The sequence below is a fragment of the Chlorocebus sabaeus genome, chromosome 7, assembly GCF_047675955.1.
Source record: "Chlorocebus sabaeus isolate Y175 chromosome 7, mChlSab1.0.hap1, whole genome shotgun sequence".
NCBI classification, from domain to species: domain Eukaryota; kingdom Metazoa; phylum Chordata; class Mammalia; order Primates; family Cercopithecidae; genus Chlorocebus; species Chlorocebus sabaeus.
The window spans coordinates 68,178,112-68,198,894 of NC_132910.1; positions in this window are offsets into that span (position 1 = coordinate 68,178,112).

A 20,783-nucleotide genomic window follows, 5' to 3' on the forward strand; every position below is an offset into this window, starting at 1 on the left:
AAGGAGAATTAGAAAAGGAAATCAAGAGCCGGGCCTAGGTCTTGTACCTGTAGTCCCTGATACTTGCAAAACTGAGATGGGAGGCGTTCAGGGGTCACTCGAACCCAATAGTTCAAGGTGGGAGTTAGGTATGACCTCACCACTCTACTTCAGCTTGGGTAACGGAACCAGTCTCTAAAATACATACATACATACATACATACATACATACATACATACATAAAGAAACAAGCAAAATTAATGAAAAACCCACTTTGGTCTGAATGTTTGTGTCTCCCCAAAATGTGTATGTTAAAGTTTCATCCTCAAGGTGACAGTATTAGGAGGTGTTCTTTGGGAGGTGATTAGGTCATGAGGGCAGAGCCCTCATGAATGGAATTAATGCCCTTATAAAGGGCCCGAGAGACACCGCATGCCTTCCACTATGTGAGGACACAGTGAGAAGGCACCATCTATGAGAAAGCTGGCTCTCACCTGACACGAATCTGCTGGCACCCTGATTTTGGACTTCCCAGCCTCCAGGACCGTGAGAAATAAATGCTGTTTGTGAGTCACTAGTTTACAATATTTTGTCACAGCACTCCAAACAGACTAAGACAGACTGCTGGTAAAACAAAACATTTGGATAACAAATTCTCATACTTTATTTCAATTGTAGGTCTTCCACTTGTCATCTATCGCCTGGGACACATGACTCTTCAGGGAACTGGAGAACAGAGGGAAACACCTGGCTCGTGGTCTCCAATCAGTCTTTTCATTCATTTAAGGAAATCATCTGCTCCAGCCTACTGCTATGTAACAGCAGGCTGCGCTGAATCATTAGATCCAGACTCAAAATCAAAATTCTATTCCTGGTGGAGCTCTCTGTCCAGTGAGTACGCTTGTGGGGAACAAGTGAAATCCCAGGAAGACAGTGACAGAGAATGGAGAGCAGTGAATACAGATAAATTACTGCAGAGGCCAAGTGGCAGAATAGTGCAACAGTGTTAATAATTACTACGATGACATGAAGTGTAACAGTAATACGCTTCTTCTCACCACTGTCCTAAGATTAAGCGGTAAACACCCTTGTGTGTCTTTGCTGGACTAGGAAGCAAGGAGCCGCCCTCCCCCTGTTCCTCAGAAACTCGAACGGGATCCCTCCCATGGCTCGACTCCAGCTCATCCCAGGCAACCTCCACCAACCCACCCCTGAAAAGTAGTGGGAACTAGTCAGCCGGCCCCTTGCGTCTCCTCTCCATGGCCGGAGTAGCCTGATCCGCGAAGGGTTGGCGGATGCCAGAGCCTCCCGCCCCTGCCTTTTCCCCGGGCTGGCGCACACCTGCCTGAAGTCGGGAGGCGATGGCGGGAAAACAGCCAAGGGCCCAGTGCAATGCGTCTGAGCAAGAGCGGGACCCCCAGGTGCACTCCCTGCAGCCTCTGCAAGCGAGGCACCGCCCACGCGGCCCGCGCAACCCGAGTCGCCACCTGCTGCGTCCACCGGATCCCGAGCGCGATAGATAGAGGCGGCCCACGCGTGGCCTTCATTCTCCCCGGTCAGTCCCTGGGCACTGCTTAGCCCTTCAGCGCCGCCGGAGCGAACGTCTGGGCACTTTGGAGCTGCAGAGGCCAAGAACGGCTGCAGCCCCAGGCAATCACGATGGATGACTGGGCCCGGTATTCTCTCCCAGAAACTGGAGCCGGGCGACTTGAAATGCTAACTCCAGAGGTGGCACTATCATAAGTTAGGACGCTTCTCAGGGCTTAAAGTGAAGGATCCTGAAACTGACACTCCTGTTATTTAACCAGTTTTCCCTTCCCTGTTTTAAGTAAGTTTATTTACGCAGGGAGAAAAGGCTCCTCTAGATGATTTTGGATTAAAAACATAATCCACAGTGGTTTGTATGCTGTGGTCATTTGCGTATGTCTATCAAGTCTCGCTAAACAAAAACCTTTCAATGGAAAATATCCTTAAAGGCACATTAGAGGTTCTCTGTGGCACTTGGGTATCATGTTATCAGTTTAACCAACAGCTGTCTTTCTGGAGTGGTACCGGAGTTGGACCCTTGGTGATCGGTTTTAAATGTTAAGCTCAGACTCTGAAATTCACTGAGTTTCCAAGCCAGATCTTGGATGCCTAAATTAGTTATAAGTTACATAACATGCAGTTATGGAACCGACCGCTAACAAGACTGCTGCTTCTTGTGAAGCCTGTTTGCAAAGGGGTTAATCTTATAAAAGTGGTTGCTGCACTTCTCAGGTATGTCTTACCTGCCAAATGTTCTCTAGTGCCAATTTCAGCTCTTTAAACTTCAGGTAAGTGTCCGCATTTATTTGCCCTATCCAATAATAAATACATAATAATGATATTAGCTTTCTTTCTTTCTTTCTTTCTTTCTTTCTTTCTTTCTTTCTTTCTTTCTTTCTTTCTTTCTTTCTTTCTTTCTTTCTTTCTTTCTTTCTTTTTTTTTTTTTTTTAACTTTCTCACCCGGGCTGGAGTGCACTGGTGCAATCTCGGCACACAGAAACATCCACCTCCCGGGCTCAAGCGATTCTCCTGCCTCAGCCTCCCGAGTAGCTGAGATTACCGGCGCCTGCCGCCACGGCCGGCTAATTTTTGTGTTTTTCGTAGACATGGGGTTTCAGCATGTTGGACAGGCTGGTCACGAACTCCTGACTTCAAGTGATCCGACGGCCTCGGCTTTCCAAAGTGCTAGGATTACAGGCGTGAGTCACCATGCCCGGCCAAGATATTAGCTTTTAAAGGAGATAAAGCAACTCGTGTCTCTTCAAGTTCATCATGATGACAATTTCAGAATTGACCAAGTGACTAAATTTCCTTGTCCTGATTGAAATCATTTTAATTAAATTAAATCAAAACAGAAAGAAAACTAAAACAAAAAACTATTTCTTAGCATTGTGAAGTATTTTTAAGTCATGCCTTTGAAGTGATGCAGCATTAAGAGGAGGGATAACAATCTTGTAATTGTTGAAGATCTCCATCAAAAACTTGTAATTGTCTTTTTCATATATTTGCTAAACAAACTACATTCTCTGTTGTTTGAAGGACTAGAATTTTGTACCTGATATTACAGATTTCTACGTGATACAATGCATTTTAGAATCTTCTCCAATTAGTTTTCCTGACTTGAAACCCATTTGAACCTCAAATTTACTTTAGATTAAAGTTTTACTTCCCTTTTTAATGAAAATATTGTAATAAGTCAACATATGTAATGAGAGGATTTCAAGGAAAACATTTATTTTAAAAATGGAAATGCCTATATTAAAATTCTGATACTTAAATATTGAGGCACAAATAAAATTCATCTCAAACACTCAGTCATAATTCTTTTGCCCTTAAAGATCCATATTAGAGCAGAATGCAGTTTAAGATAAATTTTCAAAAGTCTACATAAAAAGTGCATTTTTTCCTTCCCACAGCTACATATATATGAGAAACTTCAAAAGTAAGACAGAGACTCTTTTCCAGATAGTACTATATACACCAAGAGGATTCCTTATCCTAATCTAATAGAAGCTTGTCCTCTCTCCTTATCACAGTGGCTACCTTCTCAATGATATTCTAATTATTTTCCTTTAAATGAACTTGATGGCAGAAATAGAACCATGTAGAGTGTACATAGTGTTAATTCTAAACACTACATCTCATTAATTTCTATAATGCCTTTAAAATGAAAGACTCTCCAATTAAAAAAAAATGTTACAATACTATTTTAGAAGAGTTTTTTTTCTTGAGATAGAGTCTCACTCTGCCACCCAGGCTGGAGTGGAGTAGTGCAATCTGCAACCTCCGCCTCCCGGGTTCAAACAATTCTCCTGCCTCAGCCTCCTGAGTAGCTGGGATTACAGGTGTGTGCCACCATGCCTGATTATTTTTTGTATTTTTAGTAGAGACAGGGTTTTGCCATTTTGTCCAGGCTGGTCTCGAACTGCTGACCTCAGGTGATCCCCCTGCCTTGGCCTCTCAAAGTGCTGGGATTATAGGCCTGAGCCACTGCACCCAGCCTGAGATTTTGTTATTGCAAATTTTGTTTGTTTACAACATGACATTTGTCTTTAGTTAATTTTTTGGGAATACAGAAAATTATAGCAAATATCTGATTCATTCTGGTAAAATTAAAAGTTTACCCTAAAAAATAGGGATATTATTCTAATATGTGGATTCTTTTCTTGGGTATGTATCATGCGGATTAAATTTATTATGAGCTGGAATCTAAATATAAAACGGATGATGTGAGGTTTGCGCAAATTGTAACTTTAGTTCAGTTTAGTTTTTTAAATTAAAGGAATGTTTGACTGTGTACCTTTCTTGCAGTCAAGATACAACTTAGCTGTCCTTTGGTGCTGAGGACCAATTTTTATAATTGAATATGTGTTACTTTGATCAGCACTGTATTAGACATTGGAAAGATAAAAGAGAACAAAACAGAGGTAACTACAGATGCTTGTGAAGACACCATTCACAGAAAAATAAACTAAATTAATTACACTTAATTCCAAAAATGAAATGTGCTACACAGGGAAAGCAGAAGTTCGTGTGAGTATATAAGAGAGACTTTACCTGATCCATCAAAGGAGTCAGAGAAGACTGTTTTGAGGTGGGACATTTAAGCTTAGAGGCACAGTATTGGGAAGATGAAACTACACAAAGAAATGGGGTTGGGGAATGATTCCAGAGAAGGTGGACAGCATATGGCACGACACTGAGATGGAATTTGATTTGTTTGGAGAACTGAAAGAGGACCCCTTTGCCTGGAACTTAGCAGGGAGCACACTATATAATCAACAAGTTACGGGTGGGAGTACACCACACAAGGTCTTGTGAGATGTGTAAGGAATTGTGTTTTAATGAGAAAGTGAAATAGGGAGCCACTGATGGTTACTCAGTTGGGGATAAAAAGATTTGCACTTTGATATTGTATTGAGGAAATTGTGGAGGGGGTCAGAGCATTTCTAATGAGATTAGTTGTTGCAGTAGTTCAAGTGAGAGAGATGTTGCTTAGATAAGGAAAGTAGTGCACTGGCTCAAGTGAGTTTTAGGAGATGGAAATGAGAGCCTGGGTTTATTTAGATTCACAGAGATTTTACAATTTGGAGCATGAGCCACAGTATGGTTGCGGAAAGACTGAAAGAGGCATAGATTTTAAAGGGAAGATCATATATCTAATTTTGGAAAGTTTCAGATTCTTCATGGGATAACCCTGTTGGAGTCAAAACTGTGGATGGCATATAATTGGAAAGGGATTAGTAACTGTGAGTTATTATTACCCTCAGTTCAGAAAGACATCTGATTTAAAAATAAAGAAAAGTTGGAAATTGTTACAGTACAGATATGTAACATAAGTCATGGGCCTAAGTGAGCTTGCCTAAGGAGAAAATGAAGACTTGATGCTCATTGTGACTCTAATATCTCTTGTCTTTTGTTCTGAGATACACATCTGGCATTAGATCACTGCACGAAGAGTTAGCCTGTCCAGTTCCCCAGAACCCAGCTGTGCTGGAATATACTGTGATTATCTTCCTATTATTCAGTGTTGCCTTTAAGCATTACATTTCCTTTGAAATCTTCCCTAACTTTCCAAAACTTCATTGATCTCTCTCTCTCTTGAAACCTTGGACCATGTATGCTCAGTCAGTATGGCACATCTTAGAATTTATTTTATGTGGTCATGTAGTCTTGGCTATTGTTTAACATATTATAGCTTTATTTCTCTAAAAAAAATTACAGAAAAAAATTTCTACGTAATACTACTTCTGCGGAAATCTTGGCTCCAAGTATACAACTAAGCCCAAAGCAACTATTAAATAAATGCCTATTGACTAATGGTAGAATGGTAAATTGATTAATATTTTGGGATAGGTAAGGATTTAGATATTCAAATGGTAGCATTTCTACTCTATGTCTGAATACTATAAAGTTGTTGTGTTGGTATTGAATGAACCAGAATTAAAAGACAGCAAATGCATAGGCAATAAAAATTATGTATATCCTGTAAAGTAGCATATAGTATATGTCATTAGAATGGAGCAGAAATGTCAAAATAATCTATATTGCATAATATATGATTTTTATTTAATTTATTCAATAAATAGTCATTGAATACATACTGTGTTGTTAGGGATACAATAATTGATAAAAGAGACATTAACTCTGCCATTTGTGAGGCAGATATGAAACAAATTTTTAAAGAGAATCTTGGCAAGAACTACAAAGGAACCTTTCACAATGACTGTGTGTTACTTCTGGATTTGCTGAGTTTGGGGGGGAATTTTAGGAAGACTTCTAAGATTACCTCCCAATAATCCATGTCTTTGTATAATCACTGGCCTTTAGTGTGGGTAGGACAGATCTAGTGAACATGATGAGATTTCTCTTCTATGATTAGTTTACCTTATATTGCAAAGCTCAATTTTGCAGATGTAATAGGGACTCCTAAGCAGTTCTTTTTGAGTTGAACAAAAAGAAGATTTAATCAGGTGAAACATTTTAAAGAGGGACTTAAACCTTCTTTGAAAAATAAACTAGAAGCAGCAGTTTTTCTTCCTCTGGTCTTGAAGAAACAGACTGCCATGTTGTGAAGAGGGCCATGTGAAAACGAACAGTAGAAAGTCTCTTAGAACTGAGAATCTAGGTTCTACGGTTACAAGGAACAGAATTCCGCCAACAACCTTCAAGCTTGGAAGAAGACCTCAAGTCTTGGATAGGACCCTTCCACCACCAAAATCTTGATTTTAGTCCTCTACGACCCTGAACAGAGGACCCAGTTAGTCTCTGCCAGAACTCTGGAGCATGGGAACTATGACAGACAGCCCACTGGATTGGTATAGACCCATCACACAGAATGCTTATGGAGAATAAAATGTCATGTTTTAAAACTAAATTGATTTAAAAACATTTCTAATCATTTGGGCATTTTATTTGGCAGAAGGTTGGTGTACCACAAACCTCAGTTGGACATGAGAAACCTACAAAGGTCTCTGGAACAGGAAATTAGGGAGCCAGTTGTTTTTCTCCTACTTGACTCTAATATATCATCTATGCTAATGATAAATTCATGTTTATGAAAAAAAACCTCACTCTTTTCCGGTTCTTAAGCTTAAAAACGTATATTTCTCTATTGGCTGCCATAGTTATAAAGATCTTTTCTTCTGCACAAGGATTTTCATAATCTGGGTATTAACATTCTTTCTTTTTTTTTTTTTTTTTTAACAACCAGACCTTTTCTTCCCTCTGTTTGTTGGAGAATCCCTGACCCATTACTGTGCTCAGTGCTGCTGTTATGCAGATCCTCCACCTCGATATTTCTATACTACTCATCCTTCAAGGCTCTGCAGAAATTCCACTTTCTCCTGAAAAACACACGGATTCTCCTAGTAATTATGGTCTCTTTCTTCTCTCTTTCTATTGCAGTCTTTTGTCTCTACTCAGCATTCAATGGAACATTATTGTTCACCGTTCCATTCCCTGTCTTTTCTTTGTAATTTGGGACTCTTTATAGAGATTCACATACAGTCAGTTTTGGTATAACATATATGTTTTGAAAATACAAATTTGAATACTAGGGGACAGTTTTCAAAAACATAAATTTTGTTTTCTCTTTGACACAATTTTATCCTCAAGAAACACTGGGCGAACAAGAAAACTGCACTCAGGTGAACAAAGCCATGTGGCCATACTCAGAACAGACGAACACACATACATGTCAAAATTATATCAACTACCTCAGCTCAGCACACACCGGTTATGAGTCACACTCAAATACGTTTAGCGCTACAAGTTTCTGCCTGATTTGAATAACCTTCCTTTCATCACTTTGCAAGACTCTCAGATGCAACTCTTCTCACATTTACTTCCACAAGCAAACTTTAGGTTTTGGTCAAGGTAAAGTGCCACATTTATTGTAGTATATATGGATTCGTCAATTATTCCCACATGTAAAACTCCAGTTCCATATTTATTGTGTTTTAATCTTTATTTTTTTATGTGTCACTGACAATGTTTTTGAGTCTCATACCCCTAATTCCATGTTTCTTATTGGTCTTGTGGTTCATATTACAAGATTTTGCATAGCTTGATGATATTTTTAGCACGATCTGTGTCAGATAATAGCAGAATTGACTGTATACATTGATACTTTATTATATATAATCTAAAATATATAGTTTATGGAATAAATAATGTAATTATACTTCCTGTAATGCTGAGAAGTAATATCTGTTTCAGTTACCTATTTGCTGCATAACAGACAATCCTGGAACTTAGTAGCTTAAAGCAATACCATTTCCCTCTCTCTCATGGTTATGTGGCTTGACTGGGCCCAATGGACAGTTATGCTGGTTTCAGGTGAAATCCCATGGAGCTATAATCTGATGGCAACTGGTGCTGAAGCAAGAGACGGACTGGCAGGCTATGATGGTAATGTTTCCCTCGTTTTGTGAGTAGTGCCAGGGCCTGTTCTCTCTACCTGATGTCACCTCGTGTTATCCCTGATAAAGTAGACAGATTTCTTATATCTTCATGTAACTAAACAATTTCAACAATTAAGACTCAGGGTTCCCAAGAAGCACAAACACAGAAACAGCCAGGTGTCCCTATGCCTTAGACCTGGACCTGGCATAGCATCACTTTTCCCACCTCCAGTAAGCCAAGCATCACAGGGCTGGCCCTGACTTCAGGAGAGAGGAAATAAACACTTTCTCTCGGTTAGTAAATAGCAAAGAATCTGTGACTATCTTTAATCACCATGGTATTCTTTACTAATAATTTGTTACGTCAACATCGTAAGAAGTTAGAGCAATATTTTAGCAATTATTTAATCTACTATAATCAATTTATATGAAAGTGTACTGGAACAAAATGATACAATAAAAGACAGAGTTGGAGCTATGAATCTCTCTTAATTCTGTACATCTCATAGGCCTTTCTAAACTGCCTGGGATATAGTAGGGAATACATATATACTTGTTGACATAGAATTTTACTAATAAATAGAAACTGAGATTCAAATAATATTATATTTTAAAAAGCACCCAAGATTCTAACTTGCTAGAAGCATGCCTGGATTTTCTAAAAGACATTGATACTTGAAACAGAGATGAAAAGACAGCAGAATAAGATATTTCAGGATGTTTTAACTATTAATATTTTCACACCATTATTGTGTTTTCTCATACACACACATACACATACATACTTACACACAGAGAAATGAAATGACACAGGACAGCGAATCTAAGATAAATATTTTATGTCTGAAAAATATAGGACACCATCATGGTGTAAAACCAAGTTCATTGTGTCTTAGGAAATTTTTGACTCCTCACATTCATCCCACCCCCAAAATGTCCTTGTTTCACTAGAATCAACCTATGTAAAGATATGTTCATCCTTTAGATCTCTAAATAAATTAGTATGAAGAACATTATTTGTATTACAAATGGTTACCATTCTAATAAAAACATGAATGACATTTTTCTCAGCCTGACTCAAAGAAAACACACAAAGTTCATTTTATATACGATGTAACAGAAAAAAAAAAAAAAGTTCTTTTGGTTTATGTGAGGCACATGATGAAATGTTTCTAAATTTTCTAGAACTTGCAGGATGCGGCTCAGCTTGGCTTTCCTCACTTTTGTTTTTAAGCTGGCATTTTCATTTAATAACCTCTATACCTTCTACCCCTATATAAAAACAGCACTGTCGGCTTCTTCTCTATATTTTTTCTTCTTAGCCCCCTGCTTGGACTCTGAGGTGTTGTAATCTGACAGCAACTGTTCTCTCTCCTATGCTTAGACTCCATTTCCTTATTTTATAAAACTGGTTCTTTTTATTTCATATTTCTCTGATCCAGAGTATATATTTCTTGTCATTTTTGTTTCTGGAATTTTAGTTCTTTTAGAATGTACCAAGTCTCAGCATCTCACGGCCCTTTTCTGTTTTGGCCCTGTACTGCAGGAGCCCTGTGGATGGTGACTTATTGGTCATGTGACTTTTCACCACCCAGGCATGATGCTGAGTCTTATTCCTTTTTTTTTTTTTTTTTTTTTATTATACTTTAAGTTCTAGGGTACATGCGCATAACATGCAGGTTTGTTACATATGTATACTCATGCCATGTTGCTGTGCTGCACCCATCAACTCGTCAGCACCCATCAACTTGTCATTTACATCAGGTATAACTCCCAATGCAATCCCTCCCCCCTACCCCTTCCCCATGATAGGCCCCGGTGTGTGATGTTCCCCTTCCCGAGTCCAAGTGATCTCATTGTTCAGTTCCCACCTATGAGTGAGAACATGCGGTGTTTGGTTTTCTGTTCTTGCGATAGTTTGCTGAGAATGATGGTTTCCAGCTGCATCCATGTCCCTACAAAGGACACAAACTCATCCTTTTTTATGGCTACATAGTATTCCATGGTATGTATGTCCACATTTTCTTAATCTAGTCTGTCACTGATGGACATTTGGGTTGATTCCAAGTCGTTGCTATTGTGAATAGTGCTGCAATAAACATACGTGTGCATGTGTCTTTATAGCAGCATGATTTACAATCCTTTGGGTATATACCCAGTAATGGGATGGCTGGGTCATATGGTACTTCTAGTTCTAGATCCTTGAGGAATCACCATACTGTTTTCCATAATGGTTGAACTAGTTTACAATCCCACCAACAGTGTAAAAGTGTTCCTATTTCTCCACATCCTCTCCAGCACCTGTTGTTTCCTGACTTTTAATGATTGCCATTCTAACTGGTGTGAGATGGTATCTCATTGTGGTTTTGATCTGCATTTCTCTGATGGCCAGTGATGATGAGCATTTTTTCATGTGTCTGTTGGCTGTATGAATGTCTTCTTTTGAGAAATGTCTGTTCATATCCTTTGCCCACTTTTTGATGGGGTTGTTTGTTTTTTTCTTGTAAATTTGTTTGAGTTCTTTGTAGGTTCTGGATATTAGCCCTTTGTCAGATGAATAATTGCAAAAATTTTCTCCCATTCTATAGGTTGCCTGTTCACTCTGATGGTAGTTTCTTTTGCTGTGCAGAAGCTCTTTAGTTTAATTAGATTCCATTTGTCTATTTTGGCTTTTGTTGCCATTACTTTTGGTGTTTTAGACATGAAGTCCTTGCCCATGCCTATATCCTGAATGATATTACCTAGGTTTTCTTCTAGGGATTTTGTGGGATTAGGTCTAACATTTAAGTCTCTAATCCATCTTGAATTAATTTTCGTATAAGGAGTAAGGAAAGGATCCAGTTTCAGCTTTCTACTTATGGCTAGCCAATTTTCCCAACACCATTTATTAAATAGGGAATCCTTTCCCCATTTCTTGTTTTTCTCAGGTTTGTCAAAGATCAAATGGCTGTAGATGTGTGGTATTATTTCTGAGGACTGTGTTCTGTTCCATTGGTCTATATCTCTGTTTTGGTACCAGTACCATGCTGTTTTGGTTACTGTAGCCTTGTAGTATAGTTTGAAGTCAGGTAGCGTGATGCCTCCAGCTTTGTTCTTTTTGCTTAGGATAGTCTTAGCAATGCGGGCTCTTTTTTGGTTCCATATGAACTTTAAAGTAGTTTTTTCCAATTCTGTGAAGAAAGTCATTGGTAGCTTGATGGGGATGGCATTGAATCTATAAATTACCTTGGGCAGTATGGCCATTTTCATGATATTGATTCTTCCTATCCATGAGCATGGTATGTTCTTCCATTTGTTTGTGTCCTCTTTTATTTCACTGAGTAGTGGTTTGTAGTTCTCCTTGAAGAGGTCCTTTACATCCCTTGTAAGTTGGATTCCTAGGTATTTTATTCTCTTTGAAGCAATTGTGAATGGAAGTTCATTCATGATTTGGCTCTCTGTTTGTCTGTTACTGGTGTATAAGAATGCTTGTGATTTTTGCAAATGAATTTTGTATCCTGAGACTTTGCTGAAGTTGCTTATCAGCTTAAGGTGATTTTGGGCTGAGACAACAGGGTTTTCTAAATATACAATCATGTCATCTGCAAACAGGGACAATTTGTTTCTTCTTTTCCTAACTGAATGCCCTTGATTTCTTTCTCTTGCCTGATTGCCCTAGCCAGAACTTCCAACACTATGTTGAATAGGAGTGGTGAGAGAGGGCATCCCTGTCTTGTGCCAGTTTTCAAAGGGAATTTTTCCAGTTTTTGCCCATTCAGTATGATATTGGCTGTGGGTTTGTCATAAATAGCTCTTATGATTTTGAGATACATTCCATCAATACCAAATTTATTGAGAGTTTTTAGCATGAAGGGCTGTTGAATTTTGTCAAAGGCCTTTTCTGCATCTGTTGAGATAATCATGTGGTTTTTGTCTTTGGTTCTGTTTATATGCTGGATTACGTTTATTGATTTGTGTGTGTTGAACAAGCCTTGCATCCCAGGGATGAAGCCCACTTGATCATGGTGGATAAGCTTTTTGATGTGCTGCTGGATCTGGTTTGCCAGTATTTTATTGAGGATTTTTGCATCGATGTTCATCAGGGATATTGGTCTAAAATTCTCTTTTTTTTTATTGTGTCTCTGCCAGGCTTTGGTATCAGGATGATGTTGGCCTCATAAAATGAGTTAGGGAGGATTCCCTCTTTTTCTATTGATTGGAATAGTTTCAGAGGGAATGGTACCAGCTTCTCCCTGTACCTCTGGTAGAATTCAGCTGTGAATCCATCTGGTCCTGGACTTTCTTTGGTTGGTAGGCTATTAATTATTGCCTCAATTTCAGAGCCTGCTATTGGTCTATTCAGGGATTCAGCTTCTTCCTGGTTTAGTCTTGGAAGAGTGTAAGCATCCAGGAAATTTTCCATTTCTTCTAGATTTTCTAGTTTATTTGCGTAGAGGTGTTTATAGTATTCTCTGATGGTAGTTTGTATTTCTGTGGGGTCGGTGGTGATATCCCCTTTATCATTTTTTATTGCATCTATTTGATTCTTCTCTCTTTTATTCTTTATTAGTCTTGCTAGCGGTCTATCAATTTTGTTGATCTTTTCAAAAAACCAACTCCTGGATTCATTGATTTTTTGGAAGGTTTTTTGTGTCTATCTTCTTCAGTTCTGCTCTGATCTTAGTTATTTCTTGCCTTCTGCTAGTTTTTGAATGTGTTTGCTCTTGCTTCTCTAGTTCTTTTAATTGTGATGTTAGAGTGTCAATTTTAGATCTTTCCTGCTTTCTCTTGTGGGCATTTAGTGCTATAAATTTCCCTCTACACACTGCTTTAAATGTGTCCCAGACATTCTGGTATGTTGTATCTTTGTTCTCATTGGTTTCAAAGAACATCTTTATTTATGCCTTCATTTCGTTATGTACCCAGTAGTCATTCAGGAGCAGGTTATTCAGTTTCCATGTAGTTGAGCGGTTTTGATTGAGTTTCTTAGTCCTGAGTTCTAGTTTGATTGCACTGTGGTCTGAGAGACAGTTTGTTATAATTTCTGTTCTTGTACATTTGCTGAGGAGTGCTTTACTTCCAATTATGTGGTCAATTTTGGAATAAGTGTGATGTGGTGCTGAGAAGAATGTATATTCTGTTGATTTGGGGTGGAGAGTTCTGTAGATGTCTATTAGGTCTGCTTGCTACAGAGATATCCTTGTTAACTTTCTGTCTCATTGATCTGTCTAATGTTGACAGTGGAGTGTTGAAGTCTCCCATTATTATTGTATGGGAGTCTAAGTCTCTTTGTAAGTCTCTAAGAACTTGCTTTATGAATCTGGGTGCTCCTGCATTGGGTGCATATATATTTAGGATAGTGAGCTCTTCCTGTTGAATTGATCCCTTTACCATTTTGTAATGGCCTTCTTTGTCTCTTTTGATCTTTGATGGTTTAAAGTCTGTTTTATCAGAGACTAGGATTGCAACCCCTGCTTTTTGTTGTTGTTGTTGTTCTCCATTTGCTTGGTAGATCTTCCTCCATCCCTTTATTTTGAGCCTATGTATGTCTCTGCATGTGAGATGGATCTCCTGAATAAAGCAAACTGATGGGTCTTGACTCTTTATCCAGTTTGCCAGTCTGTGTCTTTTAATTGGAGCATTTAGTCCATTTACATTTAAGGTTAATATTGTTATGTGTGAACTTGATCCTGCCATTATGATATTAACTGGTTATTTTGCTCATTAGTTGATGCAGTTTCTTCCTAGCCTTGATGGTCTTTACATTTTGGCATGTTTTTGCAATGGCTGGTACTGGTTGTTCCTTTCCATGTTTAGTGCTTCCTTCAGGGTCTCTTGTAAGGCAGGCCTGGTGGTGATAAAATCTCTAAGCATTTACTTATCTGTAAAGGATTTTCTTTCTCCTCCACTTACGAAACTTAGTTTGGCTGGATATGAAATTCTGGGCTTAAAATTCTTTTCTTTAAGAATGTTGAATATTGGCCCCCACTCTCTTCTGGCTTGTAGAGTTTCTGCCAAGAGATCTGCTGTTAGTCTGATGGGCTTCCTTTTGTGGGTAACCCAATCTTTCTCTCTGGCTGCCCTTAACATTTTTTCCTTCATTTCAACTTTGGTGAATCTGGCAATTATGTGTCTTGGAGTTGCTCTTCTCGAGGAGTACCTTTGTGGGGTTCTCTGTATTTCCTGAATTTGAATGTTGGCCTGCCCTACTAGGTTGGGGAAGTTCTCCTGGATGATATCCTGAAGAGTGTTTTCCAACTTGGTTCCATTTTCCCCCTCACTTTCAGGCACCCCAATCAGACGTAGATTTGGTCTTTTTACATAATCCCATACTTCTTGCAGGCTTTGTTCATTTCTTTTTCTTCTTTTTTCTTTAGATTTCTCTTCTCACTTCATTTCATTCATTTGATCCTCAATCGCTGATACTCTTTCTTCCAGTTGATCGAGTCGGTTACTGAAGCTTGTGCATTTGTCACATATTTCTCGAGGCATGGTTTTCATCTCTGTCAGTTCGTTTGTGGCCTTCTCTGCATTCATTATTCTAGTTATCAATTCTTCCACTCTTTTTTCAAGATTTTTAGTTTCTTTGCACTGGGTACGTAATTCCTCCTTTAGCTTTGAGAAGTTTGATGGACTGAAGCCGCCTTCTCTCATCTCGTCAAAGTCATTCTCCATCCAGCTTTGATCCGTTGCTGGCGATGAGCTATGTTCCTTTGCAGGGGGAGATGCACTCTTTTTTTTGAATTTCCAGCTTTTCTGCCCTGCTTTTTCCCCATCTTTGTGGTTTTATCTGCCTCTGGTCTTTGATGATGGTGACGTACTGATGGGGTTTTGGTGTGGATGTCCTTCCTGTTTGTTAGTTTTCCTTCTAGGAGTCAGGACCCTCAGCTGTAGGTCTGTTGGAGATTGCTTGAGGTCCACTCCAGACCCTGTTTGCCTGGGTATCAGCAGCAGAGGCTGCAGAAGATAGAACATTGCTGAACAGTGAGTGTACCTGTATGATAGTTGCTTTGGAACCTTCCTCTCAGGGGTGTACTCCACCGTGTGAGGTGTGAGGTGTCAGTCTGCCCCTAGTGGGGGATGTCTTCCAGTTAGGCTACTCAGGGGTCAGGGACCCACTTGAGCAGGCAGTCTGTCCGTTCTCAGATCTCAACCTCCGTGTTGGGAGATACACTGCTCTCTTCAAAGCTGTCAGATAGAGTTGTTTGCGTCTGCAGAGGTTTCTGCTGCTTTTTGTTGTTGTTGTTGTTGTTTAGCTGTGCCCTCTCCCCAGAGGTGGAGTCTACACAGACAGACAGGCCTCCTTGAGCTGCTGTGAGCTCCACCCAGTTCAAGCTTCCCAGCGGCTTTGTTTACCTACTTAAGCCTCAGCAATGGCGGGCGCCCCTCCCCCAGCCTCGCTGCTGCCGTTAGATGGCAGACTGCTGTGCTAGCAATGAGGGAGGCTCCGTGGGCATGGGACCGTCCCGGCCAGGTGTGGGATATAATCTCCTGGTGTGCCCATTTGCTAAGACCCTTGGTAAAGCACAGTATTGGGGTGGGAGTTACTGATTTTCCAGATGTTGTGTGTCTCAGTTCCCCTGGCTAGGAAAAGGGATTCCTTTCCCCCTTGAGCTTCCCAAGTGAAGTGATGCCTCACCCTGCTTCAGCTCTCGCTGGTCGGGCGGCAGCAACTGACCAGCACTGATTGTCTGGCACTCCCTAGTGAGATGAACCCAGTACCTCAGTTGAAAATGCAGAAATCACCTGTCTTCTGTGTTGCTGGTGCTGGGAGCTGGAGACTGGAGCTGTTCCTATTCGGCCATGGAGTCTTATTCTTATAGATGTAGAAACAATTTCCAAATTACAGATCATTATTCATTGCAGTATTCAGTTATTTGTTTATAAGATGTGAAAATTAGATGTAATCATTTCTAACATCTTCATCAATTCTAACTATGTGATGCTCTCTAAAATATTTTGAAGAGAGATCTGACACCCATTGGTTTGAAAAGAGTAATAATATAGTAAAACCTAGTGAGCAAGACATCCTCCTCTAAGGATCAGAATTCTCATCCTCCATCTTCCTGGGGTGATTTGCCTAAGAGTCTAAGAAATTGTGAAAAGGCATAGTTAGTCTCCAGACCTTAGCTTTTTGGGGTGAGGTATGTAATTTCAAGACTCTTGGGTTTACTTGAATAACTTATCCATGCATAATGTAACTTATTTAAAACACTTGAATATATTTATATAATTAAGCTCTATTTTCTGTTATAAGAAATTTCAAAAGCTTCCTTCTAGGATGAAATGAATTTACTTGTTCCTCACCTTTAACTAAATATGAAACAATTTTTCTCGTACTCTTGTAGAAGTCAATTGTTTTCATCTTAGCTTTCACATTTGTAGTTCGAAAGGGTTTTTTGGTTATTATTAGTCTGTTTGTTTTACTTTTCCTCTTTGTAAAACACATTTGTTTACTCTCATCAGATCTATAACTGGATACATTAGAAAGAGCTCGAGATTTAAAGTGAGATAACCCTTCATCTAAATCTCAACTTTGGCATTTTTGTCTGTGTTCCTGAGAAAGTTCTTTGACCTCTCTTAGCATCAATTTCCTTTTTGTAAAATGAGAAGATAGCATTTAAAGGCATATGCCGTGTTTAACACTGTAAGATCTCAATAAATTTATACTACTTATCATGATTATTAGACCATGAACAAGGATAGTTTAATTTAAAAACAAGTTGATGAAATATGAAAATAAGTAAAGTGAGTTTCCTTAAAAGTTGTAGAGGTATAAACTGAGAAAATTGGATCATTAATGTTACTCATTTATCAAAAATATTTAAATGCCTACTGTGTTTCAAGCATACTTTCAGGAGCTGACTACAGAGCAATAAACAACATAGGAAAGTTCCCTGTGCTCATCCAGCCTTCCTGTAGTGAGGAAAATCAGAAAATCAACTCACAGAATAGTATGATGATTTCTAATGTGAGCTAAGGAGTAGCAGGGTGTATACCGGGGAGGCTGCTGCTTTGGGGAAGGGGATAAAGGAAACTTTCGCTGTAACATTGGAGCTGAGACCGGTAAGGTAGGAAGAGCCTGCAAAATTAATATCCAGGCTAATAGATGCAAGGTAGAACAAGCTTGGTGTGGTCAAGGGAGAGAACAATGGCCAGTGTGACTGGAGTGCAGTGGATGCAACAGAGCCTGGAGTGAGATGAGTTCAGAAAGACATACAAGGGCCAGAGTATGTGGAGTGCAATAAGGCATGGAACAGAGTTTGCATTTTATTCTAATTTGAGCAAGCAGAGTCCTTAGAAATAAAGTGATATGGCTTTCTTTGGGTTTCAAAATTATCACATTGGATGCTTTAGGTGAAATGGGCTTTAGGATCTGTGGAAGGTGAGAGATCAGTTCATCAGCTATTGACATAGATTAAGGAGCTTAAGAGTGGGGGAATATTAAGCAGTGAGGATGGTGAGAAGTAATCAGGTTTGATACATATATGGTGGAGGTAATGCTGGGAAGATATGTGTAGTAATTGTATGCCAGGAAGTGTTGAAATAGCAAAAAGGGAGAAATCACAGCTAAGTCTCAAACATTTGGCCTGACTGACAGGTAGATAGAAGTGCATTTCTGCATCAGGAAAGTTAGTGAAGAAAAAGCATATAGAGCAATGAATTTGAGAGCATGGATGCTGGAGACAGACAGGGTTTGCTTCCAACTTCATGCACTGGCCAGGGGCAAGTTTCTAAAATTCTTTTTACTTTAGTTTCCTCATGTGTGAAATGAGAATCGTAATACCTATCTCATTATTTGCTCTAAGCATCAAAGGAGGTAATGCATTAAAGCTGTTTAGAGCAGTCCTTGGCATAGGGTAAGTTTTATTACTTAGAGCAGAACAAATTAAAGGTTCTCTTTTTTGACATATACAGTTTAGGATGCCTTTTGAACACTTGAGTAGAAATGCATGTGCATATCATAGGGTAGTGACAGCGAAGACACAGAGAAGTGACCCAGTTTGAGATATGTGTTGGAGGCAGAGGTGTAAAAATAGAGTGTCCTGGTTGATGGAATGAACTCTGCAAACAGACTGGATTTGCATTCCATCTTCACTTACTGCTATGGGTATGTTTTGTAACCTCTGAGTGTCTCAATTTTCTCATGATTGAAATGAGTCTCCCAAAGGAAACAATCTTACAGCTTTATTCTGAGGCTTAAAAATCTAATGTATGATATGTGCCAGTTATTATTAAGAAAGAATGATCAAGAGTCATTATTGGGCAGAGTAAGTTTGAAATAGATTTTCAACATAGATGTGAACATGTATGTCTTGAATAACCAAGACTACAGTTCAGGAAGAATCAAAGCTCAAGATATACATTTAGCATTCATTGGAATATTGATAGCATTTAAAGCACTAAAATGGGATGAATTCTCATAGGTTAGATCTAAGGAATAAAAAGCTATCACATGATATGTACTAATTATTATTAAGGGGAGAGTGTCCAAGAGAAGTAGAGAAGTGATCAAGGTCAGAGGCACGTCGCAATTAAGATCATAGCTCAGGTACACGTACCAGATGACATGGAAGAAGCAGAGAGTCAGAAATATTTCAATACATCACTAATTTTTAGAGCGTCAGAAATAATTTAATATTTCACTAACTTTTAGGAAATATTATTCATGAAATAGTCTTGTCTGAAGCGCTAGATTACAAATATTTCCCCTTTAACATTTCACATATATGCCTTTGAATTTGACTGTAGGCTTCTTGTAGATGTGGTGTATTTCTTTTGGACTGTCACTGCTCCTAGCACAAGGTAGTACACATAGAAAGCACTCACTTCAATGCTCTTTTAAATTAAGTGTTTAATGTGGTGACTAAAGTATCTTTACCCTATTACTACATGGTAGATTAACTACTAGGGACCTGAATAATTTTTTTCTAAGGAAGACATTTGATGGATAGCTTACTTTACTGTTTCTACACTCCCAGTAACTTTAGAAAATTGATCAATGCTCAAGGATAAGGGTTCAAAATGCATCTTAATTTTTGCCTGTAGAGTGAAAAAATATCTTTACCTTACTATAAAAGAGTAGAGTTGTATTAGTTCATTTTCATGCTGCTGATAAAGACATAGCTGAAACTGGGTAATTTATACAGGAAAAAGAAGGAGCAAGTTCACATCTTACATGGATATCAGCAGGCAAAGAGAGAGGTTGTGCTGGGAAGCTCCCGTTTTTAAAACCATCAGATCTTGTTAGACTTATTCACTATCATGAAAACAGAACAGTAAAGACCTGCCCTCATGATTCAATTACCTACCACTGGGTCGCTCCCACAACACACAGGATTTATGGGAGCTACAAGATGATATTTGGGTGGGGACACATAGCCAAACCATATCAAGAGGTAAACAGAAAATATAATGGTTTTTCACTTGAGCTGATTGATGCTGGAATTTCAGATACACACTAGAGCCAGTCAAAAACTTTCCCAGTTTCTTAACCTTTTGAACTATAGTCATTTAATATATAAAATAGAGATGATAATACTTACCTCATAATGTTTTGACAGACCTGAATGAGGGTGCGTCCTCAAATGATTGTTTTATCATCTACCCTATATGCAATATTTACTTTCTCTCATGAAATGTTTTGAGTCTTTACAAATTCCCATTTTACTGTGTGCACCAGCTACAAATAACTCTCTCTTAATTCATTGTATGCCTAAACAATTGAACCTATTTTGAAAAATAATTTATATGACACAAGTAGTGAATGTGCATAAGTGTGTATCTCTGTGTAAGTGTATACCTCTGGATATAAAATTTCACAGAGTTATAGAAATATATTGTTTACTTGTACAGGTATAAATTTCTTTCCTTGTCATTGCTAAATGATTTTTCATGTGAAGCAAAAAGGATTGGTTTATTTTGTTTTGCATTTTTAGTTTCTTTTTTTTTTTCTTTTAAACAAATTTAGCAGCATTCTCAGTCAAAGACTGTCATGGACTGTCATGATCTCATTATTTCCTGGCCCCTAGAGAAGGAGCTGTGCTAATTAAACACATTTAATGGGGAAAAGTTCTGTTCACCTTAAGCTGTTATTTCTTTACTTACTAGTGTTTGTTGCAATTTACAAACAAGAATTATACATCCCAGTGAATTGAACCTTCTTTCTTCTCTGCTGCCTTTCTCCCACGCTCAATTTACCAGGTACAAAAGTTGCATAAAGTTATAAACCAGTTAGATGGCTTCTTGGGAATAAAGTTTTCGTGGAACAGTTTCTTGTAGTGTTAGACCTCAGGAAAACTCAACAGCTCTTGCTGAGCTGGTGCTGATTTACATTTTCAAGCCAGGAGCTAAACATATCAATCATGTCTAACACAGTGTACCTGCTTTT